This window comes from Lutra lutra, chromosome 8, assembly GCF_902655055.1.
Source record: "Lutra lutra chromosome 8, mLutLut1.2, whole genome shotgun sequence".
Classification (NCBI taxonomy): domain Eukaryota; kingdom Metazoa; phylum Chordata; class Mammalia; order Carnivora; family Mustelidae; genus Lutra; species Lutra lutra.
Genome location: NC_062285.1, coordinates 70,374,062 through 70,401,381, shown reverse-complemented (window position 1 = coordinate 70,401,381; position 27,320 = coordinate 70,374,062). Strand labels below are relative to the sequence as shown.

General features: G+C 38.8%; 1 protein-coding gene and 2 long non-coding RNA genes across 4 annotated transcripts in view; all 3 read left to right on the top strand.

The window, feature by feature from the left end:
• Positions 1 to 27,320, top strand: part of FGD4 (FYVE, RhoGEF and PH domain containing 4) — a 220,411-nt gene that overhangs the window by 50,866 nt on the left and 142,225 nt on the right.
• LOC125106605 (uncharacterized) lies at positions 4,705 to 9,662 on the top strand. 2 transcript variants are annotated; one of them, XR_007129364.1, is made up of 3 exons: positions 4,705 to 4,924; positions 5,873 to 6,091; positions 9,604 to 9,662. It is a non-coding gene; the product is annotated as an uncharacterized LOC125106605 (long non-coding RNA). The 2 variants fall into 2 exon arrangements; XR_007129365.1 differs by having other exon boundaries at positions 4,880 to 4,924; positions 5,876 to 6,091.
• On the top strand, positions 11,804 to 21,382 carry LOC125106604 (uncharacterized). The gene is made up of 3 exons (XR_007129363.1): positions 11,804 to 11,893; positions 12,002 to 12,093; positions 21,047 to 21,382. It is a non-coding gene; the product is annotated as an uncharacterized LOC125106604 (long non-coding RNA).

Sequence of the window (27,320 nt, the reverse complement as noted above, 5' to 3'; positions counted from 1 at the left end):
AGTATTTTTTTATTGTGGATTACATACAAATTAAAATACTAAATCTTTGGGATACAAGTTAAAGAGCACAGCACATGAGATTGTCCCTCATCTGTCATTGTTTCAAGGCAAATATACCATTCTTACGGACTTTGTACTTCAGATATTTAAGATGCCTTCATTGGGAGGAACATTGATACCGTTCCCACAGATGATTTTTTCCTCTGTGCAGCAAACCTGGAAGCCTGTGCCTGTGTTTCATAGTTTGTGTTCACTGTTTTTGTCTGAAAAACCTGTGCAGTAAGGGGGCTGGTGGTATCCTTGTTGGCAATATTGAGGTCTGAAAAGGTTGTGAGAATTTAAATGAGAACTTGGGTCTTCTGACCACCTGCCCACTTTTTTTGCAGAAGCGTTAACCCATGTGGGCAGAGTAACTGAATGTTTTGGGTAAAGGCCCAAGTCTAAAATGGCAGAGGAAGAACACCACAAAATGTACCTGCCACTTAAGTTTAAAATGTAGTCATATCAAGACTGTTTGATCAATGTTTTATAAAATGACCCCATGACAGAATAATTAAGTTCTGCACTTACTGGCTATTTCACATATCCAGTAAGCAACCAACTCAACATGTAGGAATGTTATTTGAGTTGTGATTTTCCTGTCTCTCCGAACTTTTTTTTTTTTTTTTTAAAGTAGGCTCCATGCCCAGTGTGGAACCCAATGTAGGGATATGAACTCATGACCCTGAGATCAAGACCTCAGCTAAGATCAAGAGTCAGACATTTTAACCAACGGAGTCACCCAAGCACCCCCCTCCCAACTTTCTTTTAAAGTTTTTGCTAAGCACTTATTTGCATGTGACCCAATAAAGCATGTTATGTAAATAAACCACTGGATATATCAGTGGTTTTTAAACGTGTTTGGTCTCTTTCAGGTGAAATTCATGACTCTACAAAAGATTAAAAAGGACAAGTGTGAGTAGGGCATGTATATCATCACTGAAAAGCTGATTTCATTATAAAACAGTAAGGAGAATCAATAAAGTTTATTAATATTTCCTATGTGTTAGGCAGTGTTCAAAGGTTTTATCCTTTTTATTTTGTGAAATCTCAAAACCCAATTGAAGGTCAATACTATTCTGGTTTTTACAGTTGAGGAAACCAAGTTGTTTTAGGTTTTTTTGTGTTTTTTTTTTTTAATTTTTTATTTCTTTTCAGCGTAACAGTATCCATTGTTTTTGTACTGCACCCAGTGCTCCATGCAATCCCTGCCCTCTCTAATACCCACCACCTGGTTCCCCCAACCTGCCACCGCCCCCCGCCCCTTCAAAACCCTCAGATTGTTTTTCAGAGTCCATAGTCTCTCATGGTTCACCTCCCCTTCCAGTTTCCCTCAACTCCCTTCTCCTCTCCATCTCCCCTTGTCCTCCATGCTATTTGTTATGCTCCACAAATAAGTGAAACCATATGATAATTGACTCTCTCTGCTTGACTTATTTCACTCAGCATCATCTCTTCCAGTCCCGTCCATGTTGCTACAAAAGTTGGGTATTCAGGTATTCATTTTTGTTTTTGTTTTTGTTTTTTTAAAGACCTTATTTATTTGACAGAGACATAGTGAGAGAACACAAGCACGGGGACTAGGAGAAGGAGGAGCAGACTTCCCACTGAGCAGGGAGCCTGATGCAGGGCTCTTCTCAGGACCCTGGGATCATGACCTGAGCCAAAGGCAGACACTTAACGACTGAGCCACCCAGGTGCCTGGGAAACCAAGGTTAATAAACTAATTGCTTCATATACTTAATTGAGGGTCATACTGTGATAAGTGGTAAAGCAAGTATAATCTGACTTCCGATCTTAGGCTTTTGATAAGTGTTATATAGCCTCCTGGTGTAAAAGAAATTTAAGTTAATAGAAAAATGGGTCCTAATTGTAGTTTTAATAATTTATAGTCTGAACTTGTACAAGTCACTTCATCTCTTTTTACCTTTTTGTCCTCATCTCTAAATTGTGTGGGGGTGTCTGGGTGGCTCAGTGGGTTGGGCATCTGCCTTCGGCTTGGGCCATGGTGCTGGGGTCCTGGGATCAAGCACTGCCTCAGACTCCCTGCGCAGTGGGGAGCCTGCTTCTCCTTCTGCCTGCCTCTTCTCCTGTTTGTGCTCTCTCTCTCTCTGACAAATAAATGGATAGAATCTTAAAAAAAAGAAAAATGAAATCTTAAAAATCTATTTTAAAAATCTTAAAAATCTAATCTTCAGTGGGGATTAAAAACTAGAGTGGTATAGTGGCCCTCGAGCAGGATATATTGTGGAAATGAGAGGCAACGAGGAGGTAAAGATGATAGAAAGTGCTAGAAAGTATAGGTTTAGAAAGCTTATCTGCAAGAAATATTCCAAAATGTTGGTGTGGTGGCACTTATTTTTCTCCTAACATGGAAATGGTCAGGGTAGGCTGCAGGTACCATTTTAATGGGAAGATGAGGAGCTGAAAGAGAATGTTGAGAAGTAGCAGTTTCAGTGATCAGAGGATGGATGTATAGGGATGCCCTCTGGGTGCTGCTGCTCAGTGGGGTCGGCCACATTAGAGAGCAGCAAGAGTGGGTCATTTGCTTAACCAGGCAAATGTTGGTGGAGGGGGCAAAGGTGGATGGAGAGGTTCCATAACTATGTAGATAGATATTTGGAAATTCTGAGGTATTTTGAAGCAAGCATGAATAATTCAGCCATTTGTAATGGAGAAAAATGTGTGTGATGCTCCAAAACAAAAATCAGTGTACTTTCTGCTACTGTCTGTTGTCTCTACCTGCCATTTTCCTTTCATTTCCACCATGGCCTCAGCAGGTCATTGATGAGGCCAATTTATCTAGTTGTGTGATTTTTTAATATTATGTTTGTCTTTTGAAGCTTTGAGCAAAGTATAAGGATTCTTTCTCTTCTTAAGAAGCTAATAAGTAAGGGATAATAAGGTGTGCCTAGCTATATCCTATTCCATGCGTATTCATGTATTCCTAAACAGCATGATTTGCTGGCAACACCATGATTGGAAGAAGGGTTAGGCATGTTGTGGTCAGAAGAGGCTGTTTCCCCTCATTGAATTACTCTTCCTCTGTAGATATTAAACTGCTGGTAGCCAGGCTATAATGTCCCAGAGGGGATCCCTGTATTCAGGATTTTCCAGAGAAACACCACCAGTAGGGTATGTGGGTATGTGTATGTGTGCATGTGTGTTTTAAGGAATTAGTTCATGTGTTTATGGAGTCTGGCAAGTCCAAATCAGCAGGCTTAAGACCCAGGAGAGCCAACGGTGTAGATGACGTCTGAAGGCAGTCTGCTGGAGACTTCTCTCTTGGGAAGGCTGGGGTTTTTGTTGTTGTTGTGATATTGGGGCCGTCAACTGACTGAACGAGGCTTACCACATTATGGAGGGCAATCCGTTTACTCAGAATTCACTGATTGAAATGTTAATCTTATCCAAAAACACTCTCCAAGTGGGCACATAGAATTAACCATCACACCCTTCTGTGGGGTGTGCTATAGGCAAGGCCTTCATAGAACATTAGAGCCTTTACCATCTCATCCTCAGAACATCTCTTAAATGCCAGCTTTTTTTTTTGTTCAGTGTATTAGGTAGAAATTCTATAACCTGTTTGAATCGAATTAACAGGTAAGAAGGTAATTTTAAAATTGTGTCATAGGGGTGCCTGGGTGGCTCAGTTGGCTAAGTGTCTGCTTTCAGCTCAGGTCATGATTCCAGGGTCCTAGGATCGAGCCACTCTTTGGGCTCCCTGCTCAGCAGGGAGCCTGCTTCTCCCTTTCACTCTGCTGCTCCCTCTGCTTGTGTGCTCTCTCTCTCTGTGAGATAAATAAATAAAATCTGTAAAACAAAACAAAACTGTAATAGTTTACAAATGCAAGGAAATTAAGGATGTGGTGAGTGGAGAGGGTGAGTAGAGTTAAGTGTAAGAGTGTGTATTGCCACCTGTCATGAGGAGTACAGTTTGGCAAGAGAACAATAAACCCTTCTTTTTGTGACTGGACAGCATGTTACCATATACTGTGTATGTTTTGGGAGCTGCTTCTTAGAATCTTCTTAGATCTGCAGGAAAGTCCTGTCTTCATTCTGGGGAGGAGTGGCTTGGTGTGGGGCCTTTGAAACTCTGGTTCTGCTACCTAACCACTGAATTCTTCCCTGCTGGCTGTGCTACTGACTCTGAGAGGACCCCCTTAGTGGTGCCGTGAGCCCATAGGTTGAAGAATTGCATAGATCAATACAACTTGTTTCCATAGCAGCTGTCTTCTGGGCTGTATTGTCTCATAAACCATGGGAGAATCAAATGACTTGGAAGGGGTGATTTTGTTGCTAATACCCTTACAGATAGAGCAACCACAATTTTAATTCTTCTAGTTAGTATAGAATAGTATTTTGTACCTAGTTGCTCAGGAAGTGTTTGGAAAGCTTTATTCTCTTTCTGTATTCATTCTTTTTTCTCTCTCCCTTCCGATGTTCCATGCAGCTCACATTTGAGTGCCTGTGATACGAAGAAAGCTGTATTATTTTTTTCCTTAGGAGAAATGAAGTAAATAGAAGTTTTAGATTCCCTTGAGAAATTTTTAAATGAGATTGATCTTAGTATCAGGGTGGAAATAAAGTGCTCATTTTAATAATCATTGTTACGTACCATCTAATACCTTTTGGACTATGTTTTTATAACGGAAATCTTTCATTTTACTCTAGAGAGTAAACCTTTCTTTCATTTGACTTGCAGAAGTGGTGGTGGTTTTATTTTCCAGTAAACTCTTACAGCAAAATGTTCATTAATTAAAAATAGCTGCCCCATACAGGAAACAGCTCATATAGCAGCTCCTGACACCGTTCTAAAAACAGACTTGAGCTGTTCTGAATGCTAAAGAGGAGTGAACACTGAAGACCATGTGAGCAAACTCCGGTAAAAGCATGCTGTTTTTTAAGAAGGCTCTATGTGCCTTTCTCTCTATGTTGTTCTGATGATAAGAGTCATGTGCTCGCTATTAGAAAACCAAATATTACAGCAATATGTTCTGTAGAAAGTGAAATTCTCACCCAGATTGTGGTGTCTAGTTAGTCTGGTGGCTTCTGGCAGATTTTTTCTGTGCATATACAAGCAGTATAGACATATTTTTAAAATAGGATTATATGTTCTTTCAACTTGGTTTTTCATTGATATGTATTGGAAATTTTCCACATCAAATTTTTCAAAATCCTCTGGTTTATTATTTAAGTTAGCATAGTATTTCACTTTATAGCTGTACTACAATTTGTTTAAACCAGCTCTCTGTTAATAGACTTGTGAGTTGATACTCTTATTTTTTTCCTCGAAGATCATTGTTTTTAGGGTTAGATGCACTTGCAATTGAACAAAGTTACCACATACAATATATTCATAGTGTAATATATTGAGAGTTTACTACCTGCCTAGAACTTTTCTAAGCATTATCCTATGAAAATTAGAATAATTCTGTTATGAGGGATTTCTTCTTGTCTGTATTCTCGAGATGCAGAAAACCTCTGAGATCCTTGCATGCCATCATGGCCATCCCTAAGATAAACTGAAAGACAGGAGTCACTGAGGCAGACACGTGAGCACTCTTTAAACCCAGAGGAGCTAAGCAGGACAGCAGGTGTGTCCGCATAAGAGAAAGCAGAGTTGAGAAAATCTTAATGGTGTTACTGATGTTAACAACAACAACAAAAAAACCCAACTTCGCTGGTTGTCATAACAACTGGCTTCAGAAGCCCTGCCATCTTAACCCTTGTGATTGTGCCTGGAGGATTCCCTGGCTGTCACCACAGACTGCTTGGTATTTGTGTGTCCCCCCTTCTCTTCCGAATTCCTATTGTGAATTTGTCTGATCAGCAGGGCCTTTCCTCGGATTTGCCTGTGCTCCGGAGTGCCTTACTGAGCACCAAGAGATGTCCGCTAATGCTGAGGTTCCCATCCCTGGCCAGTCCTCTCTGCTGGCTTATGTAGCTGCTCGGTGCTTGCTACTGGGAGTGGAAACTTTCAAGTTTTTGTCACTCTTAGAGACTTGGACTCCAAAATAGACTCTGTGAAAAGTCTCCTGAGACCTAGAAGGTATATTTCATTTGCTTAAATGGTTGTTGAATTAACCCTAGGTATAATAGGTTAAATTTGTAGAGGAAAAAAAAGTGTATGCATATTACAGTTCTTCATAATTAAGTAGCATAGTGTGACTAGAGAGAAGTAAAGCTTAAAATACCACTAAAAGTGACCTGTTTGGGTTATTTATGGTTGTGTAATAAACCACTCCAAAATTTGATAGTCTAAAACAGCGACTTATCTCATGATTCAGTGAGTTGACCAGGAGGTTCTGTTCTGTTGGTGTCAGCTGGATGCTGGGATAGCTGTGGTCCTCTGAGACTTGCTTGGGAGCTGGGACTCAGTGGCTGTTCAGGTAGCCTTGTGGTGTCTGTCTTCCCAAATAGAAGTAGATGCTACCCAAACAGTTAAGGGCTTGGCCCCGAATTGGCACTGCATCATTTCTGCCATATTCTAATGGTGTAGGCAGTGATAGACCCAGCCCCAGCCCAGCGTCCATGTGGGAAGGAACTGTACAAGGACATGAATACCCGCAAGTGTGGTTCATTGGAGGTGGTCACCACAATGACAGTTTACCACAGTGTGCTCTCTGGCCCCTCATACTTGCAGACAGACTATACTCACCCATACATAAGACTCCCACAGGCCTCACTCCGTTACTATGTTAGCTTGGGTCCAGGAGCTCATCTAAATCAGGTCCAAGTGCAGATGAAGCTCTTTGAGTACAGCTAATCTCAAACAAAATACCTGTGAACTAAAGGCACAAGTTATTTGCTCTCTTCTCCCCACCCAACATACAATGGCAAGGCAGGGACAGGAAAATTGCAACAGACACTCTCCTTCAAAAAGGTATTAGAGGGGCGCCTGGGGAACACTGTTAAGCATCTTCCTTCCGCTCAGGTCATGATCGCAGGGTTCTGGGATCAAGCCCCACTTCAGGCTCCCTCCTCAGCGGGAAGACTGCTTCTCCCTCTCCCACTCCCCCTGCTTGTGTTTCCTCTCTTGCTGTGTGTCTCTCTGTCAAGTAAATAAATAAAATCTTCAAAATGGTATTAGACTTTTTGGAGAGGTCACAACACTGATACACTGCTGGTGGTAATATAAAAATGGTACCATTACTTTGGAAACAGTCTGGCAGTTCCAGAAAAATTTAAACATAGAGTGACCACGTGACTTTGGCAATACCTTTCCTAAGTGTATACATAAGAGAAAGGAAAAAATATGCCCGCCCAAAACTTAAACCTGAATACAACATAGCAACATTATATAGTCAAAAGGTGGAAACAACTCAAATATCTATCAACTGATGAGACATACAATCTAGTATATCCATACAGTGGAATGAAGTACTGACATAAACTGCACCATGGATAAACCTTGAAAATATGCTAGGGGTAAGAAGCTAGTCACAGAGCACTTACTGTATGATTCCATGTATGTGAAATGTCCTAACTAGGTAAATCTATAGAAACAAAGTAGACTAGCAGCTTCTTAGAGCTGGTGGGTTGGGCGTATGGGGGGTAATAACTAAGGGTACAGGTTTCTTTTTGAGGAGATGGAAATGTTTTAAAGCTATCTGGTTGTATCTGTGGATATATACTAAAAAAAAAAATCTGAGTTGCAAACTTTGGGTAAATTTTATGGTATGTGACTTATATCTCAGTAAAGCTGTTGTTGTTGTTTTTTTTTTTTTGTTTTTTTTTTTTTTAAACAAACAGAAGAGGGAAGTGAGAGACACCTAGCAGTCCCCAGTTCACAACAGTTCTAAAATCCAGCTAGGTAAATGTCAGTGGTTCCTTGTTTGGGACTAATTTTTTTGTTCTTGTTTTTTGGGGGTTTGTTTTAGGGGGTGGGGGAGAGAGAGAAGGGACGGAGGAACAGAGGGAGAGAGAGAATCCCAAGCAGGCTCCACACCCAGCACAGAGCCTGAGGAAGGGATCGGTCTCAAAATCCCGAAATTATGACCTTATCTCAATCAAGAGTTGGATGCCCAACTGACTGAGCCACCCAGGCACCCTGGGGCTAGTTTATAATCTGGGTGGTTCTTTGTGGCTCTTGTATCTGCTCTCTAGGCTCTTGGTTATGTCCTCTGAATCTTATTTTTCCATAAGAAATGACTTATGTTTGTAGCCTCTTCCTATCTGAATAAGGGCCCTGATAATTTTCATTTTGAACTATGTCTTTTTAGTCCAGATCGATGGTCTTTCCATTCATATGTTTTGTTTTTTTTTTAAATATTTTATTTATTTATTTGTCAGAGAGAGAGAGAGGGAGAGAGAGCAAGCACAGGCAGACAGAATGGCAGGCAGAGGCAGAGGGAGAAGCAGGCTCCCTGATGAGCAAGGAGCCCGATGTGGGACTCGATCTCAGGACGCTGGGATCATGACCTGAGCCGAAGGCAGCTGCTTAACCAACTGAGCCACCCAGGCATCCCTCCATTCATATGTTTTTATTTAGAGTTTGAGTATTCCCATGGATTTCTTTGGGGTTCACAACATTAGATTAAAACTGTTCCCACTAATCTCTTTGAGACAGGGCTCTACCTTGAACTGCCTTTAAGTCAGGGCATTGTGTGAAAATACCATTAAAATTCTTACAAGCTCAGGGTGCCTGGGCGGCTCAGTTGATTAAGTGCCTACCTTTGACTCAGTTCATTATCTGGGGGTCCTGGGATTGAGCCCAGTGCTGGGCTCCCTGCTCAGAGGACAGTCATTTTCTCCCCATCTCTCTGTCCCTTTCTCTCTCCCCCATTTGTGCTTTCTCTCTCAAATAAAGTCTTAAAAATTTTTTTTACAAGTTCTACTGTCTGATAGAGATGGTTCTTAAGACACACTTAAAATCCTCCAAAGCCTTTTGGTCTCACACTGATTCACAAAGTATGGTCTCTGTACCAGCAGCATTAGCATCACCAGGGAACGACAGGGGTCAGACAGCATTGCAGACCTAGTGAATCAAACAGTGATCGGATGCAGCAGTCTGGGTTTTAACACACACACACCGGCCCCCCCACCCAACAGCTGAGTCTGGTGCACATGAAGTTTTAGAACCACTAGTTTAACATAGTCTGTGAGGAACCTACCACCTAAAATCTTTGAGGGCTCAAAAAATGTTTTGAGGAATATTTTACTGGTGCTATAGGATTTGATCTTTGCCTTGAGCCATGTCTTTGAGACATGCTTACTTTGAGCTTGCTTTTTGCTAAGATGCTGAAATGAGGAATGGTTTTATTTTTGAACCCATCGAGTCCGGCTCCTTTTTATTTCCTCTAAATTCTACTTGAGAAGGAACCACACTGTTCCTTTTTTAGTTCATTTCACTACTCCCATATTTTATCATAGGCGGCTAACATGAACCATTTGGTACTTTCAGCATTCTTCCTGAAATTCTCCTTAGTCAGATCCATGAGTTCACTAGGTGCCCTTTCTATTTCCATGTTACTGCATGCTTTGGGTTTGCTAATTATTCTGCCAACATGTGATGTAGGTTCCTTTTCTTCAGCCACCAATAACAATTCTTCATTTTTTCAGATTTTTATTAACTGTCTCCTCAAGATTCTTCTAATTTCTGCCCTCCACTGGGACCCAAGGCCAGTATATATTTTAAGCTTTTTTCCCCAGCCTTTCTAGTTCTAAACTTTGTTTTGGTTATCTGTTGCTGCCTAACAAGTCATCCTTAAATTTTGTAGCTTAAGGCAACAACTATTTTGGGGGCACCTGGGTGGCTCAGTCAGTTAAGCGTCTGCCTTTGGCTCAGGTCATGATCTCACGATCCTTGGATCAAACCCCAGGTTGGGCTCTCTGCTCAGCAGAGACCCTGCTTCTCTGTCTGCCTGCTTATGCTTGCTCTTTGTCAAATAAATAAAGAAATCTTAAAAAACAAAACTGTTTTCTTGCTCATAGCTTTGGGATCTGGCCAGGGTTTGGTAAGGATGACTCATTTCTGGTCTATGTGTTGTCTGCTGGGACAGCTTGTTTAGGGCTGTAAGATTTATTTCCAAGGTAGCTCACTTGCAGGCCTGGCAGCTTGGTGCTGTCAGCTGTGATTTTAGCTGGAGTCCGTCAGCTGGGCCTTCATTCTCTCCCGTGGAGGCCTTTCTCATGTGTGTAGCTATTTGGACATTTTCATAACATGGCAGCTGGACTCCAGAAAGGAAATAGAAATGGCCAAGCTTCTTAAAGATTTAGCTCAGAACTGGTGCAGTGTCATTTCTGCTGTTTTCTGTTGGATAGTCATTCAAGGAGGGAGAAGAAATAGATCCCACCTCTTGGTGTGGGAATAGTGGCAAAGAATTTGTGGCCATCATTAACCCACTGTAATCTGTTAGAGATATTTTTGGGTTTTGTTTTTGGTGTTGTGGTTTTGTTTTTGTTTTTTGTAATACTGAAAAGGCACTTGGCCTAAGTTATAAGTTGGTGGCAAGTAATTATTAGTTGGAGAAAGGTTCAAGCTCTGAAAGGAGGTTGAAAGAAACATTTACAAATAAAGAGCCTCTCAGTATATCTGTGAAAATTTTATTATTTTTTTTAAAGATTTTATTTATGTATTTGACAGAGATCACAAGTAGGTGGAGAGGCAGGCAGAGAGAGAGAGGGAAGCAGGCTCCCTGCTGAGCAGAGAGCCCGATGCGGGGCTCGATCCCAGGACCCTGGGATCATGACCTGAGCTGAAGGCAGAGGCTTTAACCCACTGAGCCACCCAGCCGCCCCTATCTGTGAAAATTTTAAATGTTGTACTTCACTGGTGCACAAAAGTCATTTTTTTTGGTAGAATTAAATTTAAATTCTTCATTAACAGAATATAGTTTTTAGCACCTTTGTTATGTCAAGATTTGGATGTGACAGGGATGTCTGAATGCATTTGTGGTTTTAATTGGTCTGAAAACAGAAATGGTTATTTTTAGTAAAGATTGCCCATATATTACCAAAAGTAGAGAAATAACCCTCTTCTACAGACTTTCCTTTTTATAATAGGGACTAAATCTTGCTCAGGAATTGGGAACAATAAAAAGCAGAATCTGGGTGCATTGTAGAAATGATTGTGGTAAAGGCAGAAATAAATAATGGGCTGAAAGAGTCCCAAGGTTTTCTACCATTTGGAACTTTTGTGTGCAGCTGTTTCAACTGGTAAGAGAGGACAAAACAGCCAGCAGAAGTGGCCTCTGAGTTTGTTTATTCACCCAAATTACATATTAGATTTGCTCATATAGCCTGGTAAATGGCTTCCTGAATTTGTCAAGCACTTGTGTTAGTAGATTTTTTCACTATTCAAATTGGAGCTCTATTTAAAAAAAAAAAAAAATCAAGCAGTACTTTATTCCAATAGTTTAGAATAGATTTAGTTTAGATTCAAGAGTTTAAATACAACTTGTAGCTTTAAAATTAAAAGACTCTGACTGGTGTTAAGTCTTTGACCTTTAGTTCCTATTTTTAGCTCAGAATCAAACATTTGAATGCTTTTGGTTTTGGTTATACGTTATCTTGATAGTACTGATAAGATGTTGTTAAACATAAAATAAGTTGAATATTTTTTCTTTAATTTGATCTTTTGTAAAAATGTTTGGGGCAGCACTTGTTTCCCTTAGTTTTAGTTTTTACTCTCCTATATCTAAGTAGTGGTCAAGCTGACTAATAATGTACTTCCTCTTTTCTTTTTTTTTTCCCCCTCTCTCCTTGGTTCTTCTATTTGTTTTTTCTTCTTTATGCTCCTCATACCCTGCACAGTCTGGTGCAGTGACCTATCCAGGAGTGAGATTATGGTTAGTGTGGATAAGATGACCATGATACCTGTGCTTGATTCTGTGGAACAGTCCTTCTACCTGTAAGTGTCCAACTTCCCTGGCATGATAATCATGACCAACAGTTTAGAAAATGATGCCCATGCTCTCGGTTTTCAGACATTGTCTTCCTCTGTTTCTCCACCAATTAGAATTCCATTTGCTTTGGGATATCCTTGGTACTCATCAGCCCATCAAGCAATTATTGTGTGTGAACTGATAAAACATTCTAGGAGACACAGAGGTAAGCAGGGATGTCACTGCTAATCGTTCCTTAGTCTCCAGTCCTCAAATTCTTCTTTATCGGTTAGATTTGAAAGCGGGGCGTGGTGTTTGGGAGACTTGGATCATACACTGGTCTGAATTATTGTGGTGCTCTCCTATTTCACAAATACACTTCACAATTATATTCATCATGAATAGGACCTTACTTATTTCAGGGTTTGTACAATCTACTGTGTTCTCTTTTGAGCTCCAGTTGTTAAGAATGTATTCTTGTGTATATTTTTAAGTTGTTCATTTCCCTTGGGTAGGTGCATAACTTCCTAATTACCTTACAGGTATTTTCACAGAATTCTCATTTCTGGGCTAAATAATTTTAATCTCTTCAAAATTTTCTTGTGTCTCACTTTTCCCTGCAGCTTTCATGGATTGTCCAAATAGTTACATACACTTACTATTCAACAGAAGTTTTTCCACTTGACCTGCCCTCTGTAGATCTCTAAGCAGTAACATTCACAAAGCATTATTTTCTATCATATTTCAAAAATATAATTCATAAAATACTGTGGGACTTGGAATGGACCTTTGCAAATGTGTAATTTAGAGTCCCCATCTTGCAATGTTATTGCACATGTAATGCACAGCTTTCATACATAGAAAAAATAACACCAAGAAAGGGAAGAAGTGCTACTTGTAATAGGAAGGTAGGTATTCCATCCTTTAAACTTCAAATGTGTCCTATGTACTGTTTTAATTGCAGAATTACCTATAATGCCCTTTTATTTCTTTGTAAACTTTAGGAAGCCAGTCTTTCAGCAAAATCTGCTCATTTGCCCCAAGTGAATATACTTGTGTTTGTGTGATTCTTGGTTATTAACTTTAGTTAGCTCAGATCACGCTGGATTCCAAAACCTGTGTAGACTACCCCCTTTGTATTTTGGTGGCATTTATAAGGTATTTCTAGGTCACTTCTAAGTTTGCTTTTAAAAGATATACCCATGAAAACTACAAAGTGCTGATGAAAGAAAGAAAAATCTAAATGAATGGAGAGACATACTGTGATCTGGGGATAGAAGACTGTCAATACAATGAAGATGACAGTTCTCCCAAACTGACATACAGGTTTAACAACATTCCTGCTAAAATTCTAGTAAGACTTCTTATAGGTGTAGATAAGATTATTCTAAAATTTACATGGAAAGGCAAAGTAACCAAAACAGCTAAAAAAAAAAAAAAGTTTTGAAAAAGAAGCATAATGTGGGGAGAATCACTTTAATTTTAAGAAGTGATATAGTTACTGTAACCAAGATTAGGGTATTGCCAGAGGGATAAAAACATAGGTCAGTGCAACAGAATTGAGAACCCAGAATTAGGCCCACACAAGTGGAGCCAAATGATTCTTGATAAAGGTGCAAATACAGTATATCTTTTCAACAATGGTATCAGAACAATTGAATATCTATGGACTCCCCCCTCCCCACAAAAATTAACTTCCACCTAAACCTTAGACTGAATACATGAATTAACTCCAAGTAGGTCATCAATCTAAATGTAAAACATAAAACTGTAAAACTTTTTTAAAGAAAACCTAAGAGAAAATCTTCTAGACCTAGAACTCAGTAAAAAGTTCTTAGCCATGACACCAAAAGCATAAAAACCATAAAAGAAAAAAAATTGATAGACAGGACTTCATCGAAGTTTAAATCTTTTGGCTCTGTGACTTTTAAAAAGGGCAAAAAGACAAGCTATAGACTAGAAAAAAGTATTTGAGAACCCTATATTTGACAAAGAACTCTAGAGTGTATAAAGAACTCTTGAAACTGAAGAGTAAAAGAAAGAAAAAAAGAACACGAAAGAAAGACAGAAAGAAAGAAACCCTAACAACCTAATTAGAAAATGGGCAAACACCACAAAGACATTCAAGTTAACAAGTGAAAATAAGCACATGTGGAAACTCATCATATATGATACTCAGTCATACCCGGATCATTAATCCCAGAGAAATGAAGACTGAGATCCAACTAAGGCTGTAAATGAATGTTCATAGCAGTTTTATTTGTAATTGTCAAAAACTGTTAACAATTTAATGTTCATTGACATGTTAATGGCTGAACTCACTGTGGTATCACCACACCATGGAATTCTACCCAGCGAAAGAAAAGGAACGGACCATTGATATATGCAAGCACTTGAAAGGGCCACAAGAGGGGCGTGTGGGTGGCTCAGTCGGGTAAGCATCTGCCTTTGGCTCAGGTCACGATCCTGGGGTCCTGGGATCAAGCCCCGCATCAGGCTCCCTGCTCTGCGAGAAGCCTCCTCCTTTCCCTCCCACTCTCCCTGCTTGTGTTCCCTCTCTTGCTGTCTTTCTCTGTCAAATAAATAAAATCCTAAGAAAGGAAGGAAGGAAGGGCCTCGAGCATTATGCTGAGTGAAAAAAGCCAATCTCAGAGTCACAGTCACATACTGAGTAATTCCACTTATAGAGCGTTCTGTAAACATGACAACATGATAGAGAACAGAGTAGTGAGTGCCCGGAGTTAGGGACAGTGAAGAGCAAGTGTTGATGACTAAAAATGGGTAGCATGAGGGAGCTCTTAGTGATGCTGGAATCCTTCAGTATCATGATTGTGACTGTGCTTACCCAGGTCTTTACAAGTGATAAAGTGGCATAGAACTAAACACACACAGTGTGCCAATGTCAGTTTCCTGGTTTTGATATTGTACTATAGTTATATAATATGATGTAATCATTAGGGGAAACTGGACCTCTCTGTACTATTTTTGCAATTTCCTGTGAGTCTATAATTAATTCAAAATAAAAATTTGAAAAGACACCCAGATCTGAGGCCTATGCTGTCCTTTAGCCACTGGTTGTTTTTAAAATTTCAATTAACAAAAATAAAATTAATTTTAGCCCTCTGGTCACACCAGCCATGTTTCAGGTGCTCATGTGACTACTTTCATATTACACAATACAGAACATTTCCATCACCACAGAAATTCAATTGACGGTGCTGATTTAGACCAGCTCAACAGTGCCGATTGCCATATGCGTGGGTACCAACACATTTCTTAGTGTACTGTCTTAAATTTATAAATTAAAGATAACGTTCTGCACCAATAAAATTTAAATAGAAGAAATGGATTTAACATGACACTTCTTGAAAGTATCAAACTTCTTGAGGCTATATCCTGTATTTTAATAAGAAAAGGAAATGAAACTTTGCTTCATGTTTGAAATAGGAGTAAGGTTTTTTCCTTATCTGCCAAAGCAGTTGCAGTTTCTTTCCATAATCACAATACAGGATATATAGGAAATGGGCAAAATAGAGGGGAGGAACAAGTTAGGGGAAAGAGATCAGCAAAAGAAGTAATTTAAATATCCCATGCTTCTTGTTATTTTTTGTTTCTTAATGACCAGTCTACCAATAGTAGCTTACCATTACAGAGGAAACGTGGTTTAGCAACCAGACCTTAGACCAGAATTATATTTCTGGCTCAGAGTGGCCTTGAGAAAATGACAAATGTACTCTTCTCATTCTCATAACCAATGAGCAAACTAAGCTAAAACGGACTATTGCTTGAGAGGACTAAGGGCTGAGGTATACAAAAGGAGGATCCTTTGTAAAACTATTGGCTTACAAGTAGATTAAATACAAAGTTTTGAGGAATTTGGTTATGAAAATGTCACATGGAGTAGAAAGCAGAAGTTTACCAGGTACAGATCATTTCAGTTTTTGAGTTTGGGGTTGAATATAAGAAAACTCAGGGTGAAAATTTTTCTTCTTCCATCCAAGGTTAATAACTTCGAGAAAGCTTTGGGAGACTAGGCAGACATTTTGGATTTTAGAGACCAGGTTTTGAAATTCAACAGTGCAGGGTTGAATCACAGCTCTGCCATTCAGTCTCTGAGAAAGCTGCCTAACTTGAGTTCTCACTTTCACCATCTGTAAAATGGGGCTATAATGATTTCTCTTTGTCAGGTTTTTCTTGAGAAGGACACATATGTAAACAGCTCTAGTTACTGATAATTTTATCAAGTCATGGAACAAAATGATGGTGTTAGGAACAGTTAAATAGCCTTGTTATTTTCCTTTTTTAAAGATTTTTTTTTTTTAATTTTATTTGACAGAGAACACAAGTAGGCAAAGAGGCAGGTAGGGAGAGAGAGAGAGGAGGAAGCAGGCTCCCCGCTGAGCAGAGAGCCCGATGTGGGACTCCATCCCAGGACCCTGGGATCATGATAAAGGTGTATTTTTAGTTAAATATTTAGATAATGTCTTTGGAGGTAGGGTACTAATTTTAGCTTTGTAACAGATTGGTTAATATCATGGTTTCTAAAGCCATTCTCAAATTTAATTAATGTATATGGTATGACTAAACTGATCAAATCTTGATTTGAAGCTAAGACAGATAAAGCTGTTCTTATAAAAATCCAATATACCAAAATATAAGCAGCAGCAAACCGAACAAACCCCACACATTTATGAGAGAAATGTTATTTCAGTGTAATTTTTGCAACCTGTTTCTACAACTATAGCCACATAGTATCTGAATGAATAGTGAGGAAGAGGCTTAATTAATTATAAAGACATATAAAAATCTACAATATACTGGGTCAGATCATCAGAAAATACTTGCTATTGATTTTCTTTTTCTTTGCTTACCACACTGCTAAAACAGTGAAAAAGAGGTCAGGAACCAGAGCCAACATACTCATTAGGATCTTTCTGGCCCTGGAGGACCAGGCGGAGGAGGACAGTTGCAATTTTAGCCAATAGTTTACTGGCATGTGGTCAATTTGAAGGGAACCAAGAATGCTGACATCCTCATTTGACTTCATCACTGGAGCCTAAGTACATACACCAGCACTTCCTGTATAAAACCTACCCTCATTCTGCAGAGGACACCCCAGCCCTTGGCTGATCTGGGTAGGGATGATGGCTTGGCTTGGTGAAGTCCTCAGCTAGCTGGTATCCACACTATGTGAACATGTCATGTCTCTTTACTGTACCTTTCACTTCATAGAACTCAGCTTTCAAAGCTGATAATAATATTCATCAATAGCAAGACATTGTTGCAGGTGGGTTACTAGCTCTTAAAATTGCCAATCCTTGGAAGTATTCTACTGGATAACAGCATGTTTAAGAACTAATTTAGAAATATAATTCTATGGAAATCATACAAAAAAAAATCTATCAGAAGATCTGAATTATATATAGCTTGTCTCCCTAACAGATCAGTATGGCTACATCTACCTCGACACCTATGGTTTCTGTTTTCTCACCAATACAATGGGAGGGTTTCTAAATTCCTAAGACTTCATGATTGTAGTGAGTATCTCCAATATAGCCCCCATATAGTTTCCTCTATACTTCTACTTGTTGGTTGATAAGCTACATGAAATGCTTTTTCTATCCATCAGAATTTCCTCACATATTTTCAAGTTCTTTAAGGTAATATGCTATTTTCAATTTGTCATTCTTTTAGAGGCATAGTAATTTGAAGAAGTGATACAGCAAAAGTGAACTGACCCTCAGTATTAGAGTTTGATTCTGACAATATCTAAATATCACATGAAAGGCAAATTAGCATTTGGATTATTATGTAAATGTTGAATTCACATGATAAACCATTAAGTGTCTTGAGAAGTCTATGATTTATTAACTAAATCATTGACTTTAATCAGTAATTTTTTCTGATAATGAGCAAATTTCTCATACTTGCCAGATATATCAGAAAAAATATCTGGCAAGTATGAGAAATTTGCTCATTGGTACCGCTCCTCCTCTAAAATTCTGATGTTTTTATGAAGTTATTTGGCATTGTTAGGTAACCTAGGAAGGAAGTAGAAGGCCCTTTTGCTCAGGAAACACAGGGCATAAACATTATTTCGCTGTGTTTTGCTTTCCAGCATTCTTTATGACTTTCTGATGAATGTGAAAAAAATCCCAAGACCATTTAAAGCCTGTTTTTAAAGGATAGTTTGTTATGAATCTATAGGCTATAACTGCAGTAAAATCACATGCTGTTGGCCCCATCCTTCCCATTCCACCCCAGGACTATAGAACTCTCTCACTACATTTTGAAATACCTTCATGGAATTTTGAAATGCTATACTTGCGTAGATCTTTGAGGCTACATCAGTGCTAGAAAATTATGAAACCTAGGTCTGCACTTCCCATTAGTTAGTTTTTCACCATGTCAGACAGAAGATGTGTGCGTGTCTGGTATCTAAATACAGACCTGTAGGTTTTACCCATAAATCAGAGATCCAAATAATTGCTCCACAAGCAGGAAAAAAGTATGATTAATCAGAAGAATAAAAGGCACTGCTGGATGTTGTTGGAAAAAAGTCCTTTATGGGGGGCTGTGAGTATTGTTATTTTTGCAATTTCTATTTCTAAAATATCTCAGGTTAAAAACATTTGAAACTTTTAATATACAAAGTATACAAGTAGATGAAGTAACTGGTATTTGTCTTTTTGGTTACTACTAAATGACAAGTAATTTGTCACTATTAAAATTATCGTGGCTCTTGTTTAGAATGGTTTCATGGTGTGTGTGTGTGTTTTTTTTTTTAAGATTTTATTTATTTGACAGAGATCACAAGTAGGCAGAGAGGCAGGCAGAGAGAGAGGGGGAAGCAGGCTCCCTGCTGAGCAGAGAGCCCGATGCGGGGCTCGATCCCAGGACTCCGAGATCATGACCCGAGCCGAAGGCAGAGGCTTTAACCCACTGAGCCACCCAGGCACCCCTCAGGGTGTGGTTGTAGCATGAAGGTGTACTTTTTCTTTTTTTTTTATGGTCCATATCTAATACGTGGAGGTAATGGACCTTCTCCCTGGGATTTATAGCATAACAGTGTTCCCTTAGAGTGATGAACGTGAGCTGTGCTTTGAGTGAAACTGTTGACCCTTCTTATCAGAGACTTATAACCTCTTACTATCTATTTCTAATATCCACTTCTTCCTTCCGTTTCTAATACATAAAAGCTATACTTCAGTCATTTTCTTAGAACTCCAATCAATTTCTTAGAACTTATTTGTGTAGTTAATGTTCTCTTAGTCATCAATTATTTGGGGATAAAATTCCCTGTACTTCTAAAACATTAGCAAGGTACACTGGTCATGTACAAATTTAAGGATTTCTTGAAATTACATACTAGAGTCTGAATTCTAGTTGACTTGATCCTCTGTCATTATGGCTAAATAATGTTCTCATGGTCTTTTGTATTTAACTGAAAAACTACTAAATGTTTTTATTCAAAAAAACAGTTTTAAACAGATTATTCTTAGTAAGAAAGAAGATAAACATCAAGGTGCAACTAACATTTTGAGGTGTTTTCCCTCTTTGTTCTGTGAAGTTGAGGTCCTATTTTATGTGGATTTTTAAATCATGCTTCTCTATTCCCATGTAACATTAAATTACTTCTTGTTACTAAAAATCTTTAGTAAAAATTCAGTAACTGTATGGTTCCGTTAAAAAGTAGTACTTTAATTTAGTTAACATGTCCTAGATATTTAAAATTTTTCAAGATTTTGGATTAAAAGTAACTGAGAATACCATCATTTTAAATTAGAAGACTATTTGGGCGCCTGGGTGGCTCAGTGGGTTGGGCCGCTGCCTTCGGCTCGGGTCATGATCTCGGAGTCCTGGGATCGAGCCCCGGATCGGGCTCTCTGCTCAGCAGGGAGCCTGCTTCCTCCTCTCTCTCTGCCTGCCTCTCTGCCTGCTTGTGATCTCTCTGTCAAATAAATAAATAAAATCTTTAAAAATAATAATAATAAATTAGAAGACTATCTTGCAAAGTGCGGGAATTGCACTTTACAATTGAATTACACTCGCAAACATTGCATTAGTATTTCAAACGAATGTGTTGGGTTCCATATTGGTTTAAACTATGGATTTCACATTTTTTTCAGCTTTTGCTTCTGTGTGGCAGACAGCCTATGTGCTAGCTGTTTTTCAAATGTGGATGACATTGCTTTCTTTAGAGAGACAAACTGGAGTGGAATCTGTAACACTTTTGCAAATAAATGGATCATTGAGGAAAACTAAAAGAGGACTTCCCTAACTGAGGTTGATTCTTTGATGCACAACATCCTATGAATGGAAGACTAGATCCATGCAACAAAATAAATTAAGCATGGGCTATGAAAATGTGCCTCGGAAAAACAGATTTACAAGGTTTTGGCCAGAGTTTTTCTCTTTGTTTCACTAGGTTAGAAATGGCCTGGGATTCTCCTGATAATTCATCCACAGAAGAAAAAAAAGCTTGTTCTTCATTCCCTTCTTATAGAGCCCCTAAGGTGTCACTGACTTGCACCAAGACAGAGTTATGACCTTTCTTGTGGAATGATTGGAACTGAGTTTAGAGTTACTTTGAATTACTCATAAATTCTTTAATGTATCTTCTTTTTAAAACTTGATAGGCCTGATGATAAATTTTAACAGAATAGAACTAGCTATTTTATTTGACTACAGTCAAAATATGAAATTTTTGACCTTTCTTTTCAAGAAACTATTTTGGATCAGGAAATTTGATTTCAAGATTTCAGGAGACTTAATCTTTTTTCTTTGCCCTACCTCCACCTTCCCCTTCCTAGTTTAGATGGCAATATAAGTTAATACCCTAACTTTTCTTAATAAATGAGTAAAAATTTTCCTGAATATATATTTTACTTAAGAATAGTCATTTCTCTTAATATTTATTATAACTTTAAAATTTAGGATCTGGTTGCTACTAAATACAAGACTTTATACACGCACACACACACACACACACACACACACACGTATTCTTACATTAAGAAGTCGTCAACGTGAGATTTATTGTAGCACCTGTTTGTTTTAGTCTTTAATGACAAGTATGAATAGATTTATTTTTGAGACTAAAGTAGACTAAGAATTGGGCTGAAAACCGCAGTAGTACTAAGGGGCGTTTGTCCCATTTTCATTCTTTTGTTTTTCAGACATCCTAACCTGCATATGCTTCTCTTCAAAGTGTGCGTCCAGTGTGCATAGTTTCTAAGGATCAACTTTGTAACTGAACCATTTGGACTCCTGTCCAGTGTATGCACTAGTTGGCATTTCTCCTGCCCATTTGTTTAATCTTTCCAACTCATTTGATCCTCTGGCATTAGAGGCGACAGCTGCAATTGCATATGGGTTCATAAAGTAGCTGAGTAATAAAATGCCATGACCTGATTCTTGTGTAGTTTTACCAGTGACTGAGCTGGCAACTTAGAAATGCTACAGATTGGTTTGGCAGGTCAGACGGAACATTATCTTCATAGGAAGAGAGTTTATATATTAAAAAGTCTGGTATTGATCCTGACTGATAGAAGTTCCATTTCCTAAATCCTAGACAATGTTTACTGAGCACCTATTGGACGTAGTGTTTTGTGTTATGTGCATATTACCTTTAATCCTCAGATTAATTACAAGAATAATCTTGTAAGACAGGTGATATGACCCTATTTTTCAGATGGAGAAAGCAGGTTTATGTACTCATGTCTACATATTTAGTATTACATGAGAAATAGCAGGGCAGAAATTCATGTCCAGGATCATTTGTTTCCAAAGCTTGTGTCCAGTCCATTACACATTGTAGCAGTAATTTTGTTCATTTTGAAGGGTCTTTATTTCCATTTTGCCATGAATGGACATTGACCATTATGCTGAATGGTGCTATGAACATTTTGTACATGTCTTTTGGTGGAATTATTGGGTCATGGGGTATGCATATATTCAGCTTTAGGAATCGCTAGCCTAAAAGTTTTCCGTAGTGGTGGTAGTGTGTGAATATTTTAGTTATACCAATTCCTTGCCAATACTTTCTGCTGGTTTTAAAACATTTTAGTCATGTGGCAGATGTCTAATGATATTATTTTGTTTGACTTTAATTTACATATCTCTGATGATTAATGATTTTTATGTGCTTATTAGAGACCTTCTTTCTTGAAGTTCCCAGTCGAGACTTTTGCCCATTAAAAAAAAAAGTCAGATTGTCTCTTTTGTCTGAGTGCTTTATGTATTCTGGATATGGTTCCTTGAACAGTGAGTTACAAATGTTTGTTTTTCCTTTAATGCTGTCTTTTTTATAGTTGGTGGTGCCCTTTCATCAATGATGTCAAATTTAAGTTTCATCCTTTAAAGTTAGGTCTCTGTGTTCTTTTTTAAAATTTTGCCTATCTGAAGGTGGTAAAGGTGTTTTCATATAGTATTTCTAGAAGCTTATTGTTTATAATTGCTTAATCTTTTAGGTCTATGATTCTTCTGAAATGGGTTTTTGTAAAAGATGTGTGGTAAGAGGTCAAGATTTATTTTTTTGTGCCATGTGGATCTTAAGTGGATTTAGCACCATTTACTGGAAAGACTGTCCTTCGCCTACTGTATCTCAATGTCAGTTTTGTTACACAATTTTGAGGGAGAATCCTGACATTTGACATTTCCAGAATCCAAACCATCTTAAATTCTTTTCATGGCTTTCCTTAAGTTGTCTCAAGTGTAGGCCATGTTTTCTATTTCCTCTAGCCTCTCCTAGTATAGTGCCCTATACACATTGTAGGAAAGAGTAGAGAATTTGCCACTTGTGGAAAGGTTTTTATTAACAGAATGGCAGCCATTTGGGGATTTATCACTGCAGGGGAAGGAAAAGGAAGTGGCTTTGCATTGCTAGGTGGGAGCGGTGTATGGGTTTTTTTGAGGCAAGGTCTTCCTAGCTGCACTTTTCACCTAAATTTCTTTACACGGAACACTATGGAGATTTGGATTATAGTTCTCACTGGACTGAAAGCAAGAATCACAGGACTCATTCACCAAAAACTTAGTTCTTTAGCTGCACTCTCTGATGCATTCTATATTTGCTCGATAAGCATACATGTTCCCCATAGTGGGGAACTTTCCCCCCTCATTTGTTTTGTTTCATTGGTTTTTAATTTGATTTTTAAGTAAGCACAAAGAAAGCATTCCATGAACGATTTTTGGTTCTGGCCATGATGGAATAATTGGTATAGGAATACTTTTCTGCCATAAGAAAACTATAAAACTGGAAAGATATATGCAGCTTCATGTGCTTATATTAGGAAAGAAGTTTTAGAATCAGTGAGGGTAAATACAAGGAAAGGCATAATAAACATGAAAATGAACAATATGCAGTAGAGAACAGACAATAGAGAAAATACAACAAAATGTTTCCCTGAAATATAGTAAGATTGATAAATCCCTGTTGAGACTGATCAAGAATAAAAAACAATTCCAATATCAGGTTTCTTATAGATATTAAAGGGATAAGTAGTTACTATGAGCAACTTAGATGCAATACACAAATTTCTTTGAAAGACAAATTAAGGTGACCCCTGGGTGTCTCAGTCAGTTGAACGGCTGACTCTTGATTTCAGCTTGGTCATGATCTCAATCAAGGTCCTGGGATTGAGCCTGTGGCAGGCTCCTTGCTTAGCCAGGAGTCTGCTTGAGCTTCTCTCCTCCCTCCCCCCCCACTCTTGTACTCTCAATCTCTCTCTCTCAAATCTTAAAAAAAACGGAAATTAGAAAATACTTTTAAAAAAAAAAGGAAAGACAAACTGAGGAAACAAAACAAATTGGAAGAAATAGGAATTTGAGTAGTCATACAACCTACTAAAGAATTTGAACTGGCAATTCAGAATTTTCAGAAATAATGATGTTAACATGACATTGCTGGACCCAGAAACCACTGTTTTAGGCTGTGAGGTCTATGAGGGCAAGGAATCCTTTATACAAACCTCTTTATTTGCATGTGACATAACATTCTTGGGAAATGTTTGTTAAATAGAATTGATTGGATAACTCAGTACTAAGTAGAGAAATTTCTTCCCTTGAGAAACCCTACAATTCTTTACCTTTCTTTAGTAAGGAACTGAACTTTGTTCTAGTTCATTTCAGAAAATGTGCACACCCTACTGAAATGAAAGCACTTTAATTTCTTGTGTTTGTGAAACTATAGGATTCAGAAGGCCTCAGGGTTTCCTTGGTTGAACATATAAATCATGTTGGGTGTAAGCGTGGGCTGTGTTGGTCCCAAACATGATCCTTTAACCTAAAACCATAAATCTTGCAGTCATGAGTTAAACCAAAAGTAACGTGGATCCTCTTCCTAGCAATGGCAGTTTGGGGTGGGCTGGGAAGGGCAGATTGTGGGAGGGCAGCGTGTGTGTCTGTTTCCTGGAATTGCAGTTCTGTTGAACGCTATGTTGCCCATTTAAGAAAAAAACCTTTTATTTATTTTGGTGGGTGGGGGAGGGACAGAGGGAGATAGAGTCAGCATGGAGCCCCATGTGGGGCTCAGTGGACTTGAGATCATGAATGGAGCAGAAATCAGAGGCTTAACCCACTGAGCCACCCAGGTGCCCCTATGTTGCCCATTTTTAAAGAAAGAATCAAATTGTAGCACTCCAGTTGCTGCTTAAAATTCATGAGTTTCATCTTGCATGAGACATTATTCAGCTAACAGTTGAAAATCTCCAAAGTGGACAGCATTTAGGAGACTATCAGAAACCTTATTAGAAAGTCAGATAACAGCTCTGCACAATAAATTAGCTTAACCTGCAGAAGAAAATGGTACATTGGCTGAAAATAAGTTTCCTTTGAATTGGGAGGCAACTCTTCTTGGGTGGAAAGTTTTGTTTATTTGAAGAAACTTGAAATGACTATACTGGTATTTATTAGACTGTAACAGAAATTATGTTCCTTAGCTGTACCAACCACTACAACATGTTAAATAGCTTAATTATATATCAAAGTCACTTTTTAAAAAATTTTATTTAAGAGAGAGAGCACGTGAGGAGGGGTGGGAGAGGGAGAGAGAATCTGCGGCAGACTGCACTGAGCACAGAGCCTGATGGGGTGGGGTGGGGGTGGGAGAACCTCGATCCCATGACCCTGGGATCATGACCTGAGCTGAAACCAAGAGTTGGAAACTTCACCAACTGAGCCACCCAGGTGCCTCACAAAGTCACCTTTTTAACCCCATCTACCCTTACATAATTAAGAATAAATAAATTATTTATTTAATTTAATTAAGAAGAGTTTGCTTTTATAAAAAAATGATTTCATAAAATTTCTTTAAAAAAAAAGATTTTATTTATTTATTTGACAGAGAGGGACACAGTGAGAGAGGGAACACAAGCAGTGGGAGTGGGAGAAGCACGCCTCCGGCTGAGCAGAGAGCCTGATGCAGGGCTCGATCCCAGGACCCTGGGATCATGACCTGAGCCGAAGGCTGACACTTAATGACTGAGTCACCCAGGTACCCCGAAATGATCTCATAAAATTTCTTAAAGAGCACAATATTTAGAAAAATTCCGATCCTGATGTGTATTATGTGAACGTTTTAAAGGAAAGGCATCAAAATATTGGTCATGATTATATCTACATGATTGCTTTATAGGTGATTTTAATTTTATTTCTGTAATTTCTTAATCTGTAAAAATACATTGCTTTTTAGTCATTAGGATATTTTGTTTAGTAATATTTGCAAGAGTTAACTAAAAATAGAATTTTTTTGCACGGTGAGCATAGCAGTTAAAATTCGTTGTACTTTGGGGGTAGGGGAGGCTGCCTGGCTCAGTCAGTAGAGCATGTGACACTTTTCTTCTTTAAGATTTTATTTATTTATTTGAGAGAGAGAGAGAGAGCATGAAGGAGGAGGGGCAGAGGAAGAAGCAGACTCCCTGCTGAGCTGGAAGCCTGACACAGGACCTGGTCTCAGGACCCTGGGATGGTGACCTGAGCTGAAGGCAGAATCTTAACAGACTGAGCCATCCTGGTACTCAGAGCATGTGCCTTTTGATCTCAAGGCCCTGAGTTCAAGCCTCATGTTGGGTGTGGAGCCTACTTAAAAAAAGAAAAAAGAAGCCATACTTCCTATTGAAATACATTTACAAACATATTAACAGAGTGCATATCTGAAATTGCTATAATTTTTCATACAGGTAAAGCAGGATATGTAATACACTGTTTTTGTAAAGAAAAAACATTTGTGTTATATACATCTGTATGATATATGAATGTGTAGCAAAGAGTTCAGAGCAAGTACCGTGAGACAGTAATTAGGGGTTATCCGGAGATAGTAAGGTAGTGAGAGTAAGTTGCTTAATTGCCTTTTGCTTATTTCTTTAAAAAAATTTTTTTTTCTGGGGTTGGTGCCTGGGTTCTCAGTCAGTTAAACATCTGCCTTTGGCCTTAAACAGAGGCAGCCTTGCTCTCCAGGGACAAGGCAGCGAAGATGGAGATGTATGAAGAGAATGTAACTGGAGGCTTGCGAACTGACCAGCTACTTTCGACTCCTAGATTGGCTGACTCTGCTGTTTTTGAGAGGAAAACCCCATAGTGTGATTACAGTGGAATAGGATTAGGATTTAGATGACTGCCAGGTTTGGGTCGTGAGGTAAAGTCTGGGTCATAGCCAGGGAACATGGAGATCTGGTGTCAAAGTCACCAGTCACTGTCCAGCCACCCTGTAGGAGACCAAAGAAATAGGAAAGTGCCAAAAGAAAGTTTAGAAAATTTCCCTTGATTTACAGTTTTGCTAAGGCAGACATCTCTTTTTCACTTTTCCCACTGAAAGCATCTAGGATATTAGTGACCTCTATAGGATCCCTTATTATCTCCTGGGCTGCCAGCCATCTTTCTTTTGAGCCCCCTCATTTGTTCTGGACAAAGTGTGATATCCTGATGAGTCAAGATCATTAGTCCTAGACACAGGTTTTCTGCCTGCTTGTTCAAGACCAGCAAACATACCTGCTCAACTTGCTTCAGAAATTCGTCACCTATTCCCACTCCCATTCACTCAGATGTGTCGGGGACCTGGCTTCATGGCCACTTCTCACATAGGTTACAGTGGTGTAGCTCATCCTTACACTGTCTTCTTCCTGTCCTTACCCTTTTTTATTCTTTTCATTTGTTCTTGCAGCAAAGATTTAATGAGCATCTACTTTGGGCCAGACCTTGAAGATTCCTTAGTAAACAAAACAAAGCTTCCTTATTTATGGAGTTTACCATCTAGGGTAGGAACCCGAAAATGAGTGGAAAAAGAACAAACATTTAATGTTGGGCAGTGATGAGTGCTATTAAGCAGCAAAGAGACGAAGGTGTTGGGGTCAGTAGAAAGTCAAAAGAGATAGGGTTGTGAAGTGACGTGGCATCTAAGCACAGACTTGTATGGAGTGTGTTAACGGAAGCAAGAGGAAGATTTGGGGAAATGTT